Genomic DNA, 7,323 nt, shown 5'->3' on the forward strand with positions numbered 1-7,323 from the left:
ACAAGTAATTTTTTACATCCCATGCCGACATAGCGGCTGCCGCAATTTTACGTTTTCTTGATTTTAGGCGTTTACGTTGTTTTGAATACCAGCATGCATTTGTCCAAATGAAAATTGCTGGACGTCTCGAACTCGTGCAGAGCTAAAACTTTGATCTCTCAACATTTTTCCTTAAACCACTTGAAGGGGGTGAAATCAGGTTTTACAGTAGCAACATTTTTGGACATTGAAGACATGTTTGGGAAGAGGAAACAACGGATGTAGAGATCTGAATTTGTGTGTGCATGTAGTCCGGGGTCATAAGTTAAGACACAAACATTTACAGACCTGTAGCTGCTCCCAAAGGCCTGAAAAAAATCGTGAAGTTGGGGAATTATGCCAATTTAGCATGTTTTACTCCAATATCTCCAGTGGGCCTGGATAAAAAAAAATCTGAAATTTTGGGAATAGTTAGTACTTTAGTATACCATAACACACAACAAAGCGCGTTTTGTGTTTTTGAGCAGGAGGGGGTCAAACTATTAAGTAATGAAGTCATACTCTACGAAGTGTTTTGTTCATAAAATCTACTGGAAATTACTTGTTGTGAAGTAAAATAAAGTAGGATGAATGGTTAGTCCAGTCAAGGCTCTCAAGCTCGTTTCTTTCCTCTAGTTGTAACCCTTATCGCACCCACAACAGCACTAGTGAAGAATGCTGCTATCAGCAGAAGGCGAGGAATGTCAAAATGCACACTTGACAAAAAAGTCCATAAGTACTCCTTGCTCTTGCTGCTTGCTATATCAATCATATTCAATCATGTTTATTCTTTTTTTAACTGTCAACTCATGCAAGAGACTGTTATCCTTTCGTTTGATATACATTCCGCAGTCGGTGTTTACAGCAAGAGTTCACTGACTTGAGAATGAATGTTGTAAAAAATAATTGTGGTTTTGAGGTACCCTGATATAGGATAAAAGTTTATGAAAAAATTAGATTTTTTGGAGATGGTCGAGCGGTACATGCTTGATCACTTAGAATGGATTGACTCTATTATAACCGTGTTATCTGCATACCTGATCTTGTTAATCATCTGTCCTCCAATCTTGAAATCTCAAATTCCCATTTTAATATATATATATATATATATATATATATATATATATATATATATATATATATATATATATATATATATATATATATATATATATATATATATATATATATATATATATATATATATATATATATATATAAAAACAGACCTGTCTCGGCGTTTTAAACAATTATTTTACGAAGGAGGTATTTTCTATACTTTCTTCACGATGAAAATATTGTTGCCTGTTTGTGATTATATCCCATGGAAACGTTTGAATAGTTTGAAATTAATTTTGGAAATAGTACCTACCTCGAACTGTGTATTTATCATTACTTTGATGGAAGGGGATATTTTAAGAGGGAAAAGGGAGTTACAAATTTAGGTTAAAAAAAAAAAAAAAAAAAAAAAAACAGTATCTAATGAATCCGTCAAGTTGGAATAAAGAAACTTGGTATTTAAATTCATTAAAAGTAAATTCTTTTGAAACTTTCCATTTTAAAAGGTAAGGGAGAAATATATATTTTTTTTTTTCGTCTCATTGATATTGCTTTTTTGTGATCATTTAACAGAATAATGGATGAACAGTTTGAAATGAACTTTGGAACATAGTAGCTACGTCCAAGGTTTTTATTATTTTTTTTTTAATCGTGCCACTTTGATTAAAGTGCGCATTCGAAGAGAATAGTTTAAAATTATCCTAAAATAATGTTTTATAAGTTTTTATCATCAAATTTTCATTGAAATGCGTATCTAAACGGCGGACGATGATTGAAATATTCGTTCCTCGCATGGGGAAAGTAATATCGGGAGAATATTTTAGTCAGTATAAAAATCGAAAGTAGAAACTTATCCAAAGCGTGGGTACTTTTACCATTACCATGAAACAGTAGTTCAAGCATTCCACTTTGACATTTTTCTCGTGACTATAGACTAATAGTGGCACTGAATTCATAGTTCTCAAGTTTTACATAAAACGCAGTGGTAAATGTATCCAAGCGTGGACACCTTTTCACCATTGGCATGGCTCTACTTTTATCATGCATACAAAATTCGTATTTAATTCGTTACTAATCACAAACTATTGCTCAGAACATAAAATTTCTTCAATTAAAATCTAAATATTATCAGAATGTAGAATCATGTACATTCTTGTATAAAACAATGGTCACTGAACTCTCTCTTAAAGCTTATATTCTTGCAATTGTGCATACGAAATATTAGTATTTTGGATAGAAACAACTATCTCAATTTGCTATAAATGTAATTCCAATTATGAAGTGGAAAAAAAGTTCAGAGGGTCAAGACTAGACTGCGATCATGACTGGATATGTACACGATCACTTCATTACACATTTGAAGGATAATGAGAAATTTTGAATGCACATGAAGAAATGCCTCTCTATTATAATACTTTATTCTTACTGTGCTCGCAATCGTTTAACTATACATTCTGTGCAAATTCAACTACATTCTTCAACAAGTGTACCAAAGGTTCCGGAACACTACACTATAAATTGCAAACAAGAACTAGTGAACATTTTGTGACGCGAATGTAGATTACTAGAATAAATGAATGAATGCTCAATAGCTATTTCCGGACGGCCACATCCACAATACAACATTCTTTTAAAATTCAGCCTCATTTTATGCCAAATGTGCATCAAAACTAAGGTAAGAAGTTTGCTTTGCAGTATGTCGACATGTGAAATTCTATTTTACCTAATTAATTTCGTTAATAACTTTAATTATAAATAGTGATTGAAAAATAGAAAATTAAAAATACTAATAATAAAGGGACCAGTGAAGTAACTATATGCAAAAATACCATAATTGGAAAATCTTTAATTAGAACAATATTTTCGGATTTTTTTTTTCTCAACTGACACTTACCCTGATAACCAGTGGTGCTATTCAGCCGGTCTGCACCGGTTCGCTAGAACTGCTTATTGTCAATTTTATCAAGTTATACCCAGGAACAGTAAATTATAGTTTAAATGCCTTTGTTTTTAGAAATTCTTACAGCTACAGGGTTGAATACACTAAGAACAAGGTACAGTGAAACCTGTCTGTTGGCCATCATCGGTTCCATCGAAAAGGAGCCAACTTAGACAGGTGGCCAACTTACAGAAAACAAGTGTGATTGGTGTATTTTTTAGAATAGGATTTCTAGTATTACTTGATTGTAAAATTTTAATAAGCAGTAGCACGACAGCTACTTATAAATAATGTATATACGAAAAAATGAAATGAAATAAAGTTTAACGTCCCACGCTTATTGCGGTTAGGCTAAAGGAGACGTGATGATGAGAAATGAATGAAATGGTGGAATGAAGAAAGTGGGAGGAAACGGAAGAACCCCGAGAAAACCCACGAGCACTGTGATAGTCCACATGGTGTGAGCTGGGATCGAATCAGGGTCCCTAACTACCGGAGGTGAACGCTCTACCACTGAGCCACCGCGTCCCCTAATGTATATAGAGTAATCTAAAAATATACAGTACTAGAAAATATTACTATAGTATGATTAATATATGTGCATACTTTTCTCTTCCTGAAAACTAGTCTGGTACATTGGATTATTCGGATTGAAAACAACATAACACAAATAACCACGCGTATGTACGCAGCTTATTGAAATTGATATTATAGCACACTGAGTTATTCAGATTGAAAGCAAGTAAAGCAAAGTTATAAATTGAGATATTCATATGCAATTTATATGATGACTTTTCAGTTGTTACTGAATGGTGGTTCATTCTAGACGTATTTGTTTTATTCTTTTTGGCAGATATGCACATTCTAATATTGTTAACTACCTCTTGTTAATGAGCTAGAAGTGTTTCCCTCGGAGCAAAAGGTGTTTTGAGAAAATCTTGAGGGAATTCATATCTGAAAAACTCCGCTATCTTTTGACAAGCCGACAGGTGCCAATAGTTGACAATTGATATGGTTAGTTTTAACCTTGAGAATTTTCCGGCATTACTAAAGCTCCCCACTGATGAGAGGAGCTGATATAGCTAATGGTTTTACCAAAACAGACAGGGTAAACAAATACGTACAACCATTTCCTGAATTCCTATACGTGCTTTTTCTTATTCACATTTTCCTTCACCACCCCTTTATCAGGGTAGTCTTCTGGCCATTGACGTCCAAGAGCAAATCGCGCGAATCCTTGCTTCTTTTTTCCAGTCACAAATAGAACATCTGCCTCTCATATGGGAATATGAAAGAGTTAAGAAAAATAACAAAACTGTAAAATAACAAAAGTAACAAAACTTGGAAGTTGGCCAAGATACGCAGGTAAATTTATCATTATCATCATAGGATAAACATTGCTTCAGTGTGGCCAACTTCCAAGATAGACAGGTGGCCAACTTATAAAGTAGTAAGTAACGAATGTCTTATGGGAAAATGCAGGTTCAAGACGAACTAGGCCAAGATAAGCAGGTGGTTAAGTTGACAGGTTTCACTGTATAAGCGTTTATTTCTTAATCTCAAACGTTCAGATATCAAGAATGATAACTGAATCACAGTGTAGTGGTGAGGGTTATTTATATCTGAAATGCATACATACCATTCTCAACAATTGTCGATGCATTGCTGGATTAAGATCTTCCTAATACTAGTTGACAACCATCTATTTTGGATAATTTGTCTCCAAGATATTCGTAGTGCTACCTAATTTCGTCACACCACCTTGTATTAGGATACTGTGTGGGTCTCCTCTACCTGTCACTTGTGGTATCCAGTAAAAATTTTACTTTTGTCTACCTTGTATGGTTTATTTCCTAGAGTTATATTTAGATATTTACCTATCCATCTACTACATCTACTCTCTCAATCTCTCTCTCTCTCTGTCATATATATATATATATATATATATATATATATATATATATATATATAATAGAACCGGTTGTTAAAAAAATTAGAATAACACCACTGCTGGTAACAACCCTGCATATCGCTATACCTACTATATCATTTCCCGTCACTAAATAATATGTAGGGTGGACTGTTTCTCATAATACGTCCTTGTAACTTTTAGACTAATAGAAAAAAAATGATATTTTGTACTGTAGCATGCAAATATCGACAGGGGAAGATTCATTGATACTCTGCGATACTACCTGATTAACAGTGTCATCAACCCAACATAACGTTATATTTTTCAAATAGTAGTACTACGTCAAGTTAATACTGATTTCAAATTTACATGTTGAACGAAAATTAATAATATTGTGGTCTGGCTGCCGTGCTCAAGCAACCTATAAGTTCTCCAGATGACCCAGAGTTAGCACCCATTGCTTATTGTAGTCGTAGCTTAAGTAAAAATGAAAAATCGAGACATCCTTATGAACTTGAACTTTTGAGCATTATATATGCCTTTCGATACTTTCGTTACTTTTTTTTACTAGGACGTCGCTTTTTCTTGAAAACCGATTGTAAAAGTTTATTGTTTCTGAAACAGACAAAATATGTTGGTAAATTTGCGAGGTGGCTTAGTTTTATTGAACAGTATAACTTTTACTGTGGCACATGTATCTGGGTTGCCTAACGTAGAGGCTGATGCTCTTTCACGTTTTTCTCGTGCCTCCAGGGACATTTTTGACGAGCAACAGAATGAGGAAGATCCTCGAGTATTTTCTCCCACGGCTACTGAGTGTAATAATATGCTAAGTGACGAGCCTTCTCTCAGAGATGAACAAATGAAGGATCCGTTTTATAAGGATATTTTTGATTGGTTAGAAAACAAGGAAAAGAAAAATCCGAACATTGAAAGACAAGCATTTTATTTCACTGTTAAAGAAGGACTTTTGTGTATATATATATATATATATATATATATATATATATATATATATATATATATATATATATATATATATATAAAACATCTAGTGGTATGAAAGTTTTAGTTGCTGTACCTGTTTCTTTGCGCTATAAAGTTTTTGATGCAGCTCATACTTCTGCCATTGGTTCCATTTACGGAGGTTTTCCTAAGATATATGACCTTTTAGTGAAATCTGTGTATTTCCCTAATATGAAACAATACATCTATCAGAAATGCAAGGAATGTTTAATTTGTCAGACAAGCAAAAACAAACCTGGTTCTGCTTATGGTACATTGCAAACGTATCTCCCAAGTGCCGCCCTTTTTTCTCCTTTCATAGATATCGGAGGGGTGTACTCCCCGAGTAATATTTTGAGGCACAAATATTTGATTGTTGTTGTCGATGCTGCTACCCGTTATACTATTTGTGGTTCACTAGCAGATATAACAGCGTCTTCTGTAAGTGGTTTTCTTTATGAAAACGTAATTTTGAAATACGGTATTTCTAAAGAAATAGTCACAGACAAAGGTCCATGCTTTACTAGTAACTTATTCAAAGAGTTGTGTGCAATGATTGGAGCTAAGATTCGATTTGTAAATGTTCAATCAACCTCATTACGCTAACGGAACTGCTGAGATAGCTATCCGAAACATTGAACAGAGACTGAAATCTGCGTTGTGTAATAAGGATCAAGGAAAATAGGTCGAACTACTGCAATTTGTGGTGTTGGCTTACAATTTAACTGTCAATTTATCCTCTGGATTCAGCCCTTTTGAACTTTTGTATGGATTCAGATGTAGAATGCTACATGAAGCAATTTTAGACACCCCCTGTCAATTTCAGAACAATGCTGAACGTTTACGGCAACTTGGAGAAATACGAGACAAAGCCCATGATAAATGGTTCCAGAGACATAAGACAACAACGAAATTTTATGACAAACGTCATTCGAAACCCAATTTCAAAATCGGATACAAGGTGTGGATTTTGGACAGTACCATGAAGAAAGGATCCATCAGAGCTTTTATTGGACGTTATTTTGGTCCAGGAATCATTCAGGAATTTGGACCACCCAAATTCCTATTTTGTTAAGTTCAAAACTGCGCGAGGAAGATTCAAGGTTGATTCGATTGCAGTACAAAAGTTGAAGAAGTACTACGAGAAGCAGAACGAAAACGAGGAAGAAAGAATAAGATGACGTTGACTTGGATATACAAGACGTAGTGGAGGATGCTACTACGAATGCCTGCCGTGCCGAAGTACAGGAAGAGAAACAGAAGAGAGAGGATAAAGAAAAACACTGTGAAATTGTTTTTAATCCTGCGGTGAACATGATAGGAAAAGAAGATATTCCATCTGTGAAATTTCGTGAGGTTGTGATTGCCAACCAATTACCCACTTGGGCTG

The sequence above is a fragment of the Thermobia domestica genome, chromosome 1 (genome assembly GCF_964235325.1).
Source record: "Thermobia domestica chromosome 1, izTheDome1.hap1.1, whole genome shotgun sequence".
Classification (NCBI taxonomy): domain Eukaryota; kingdom Metazoa; phylum Arthropoda; class Insecta; order Zygentoma; family Lepismatidae; genus Thermobia; species Thermobia domestica.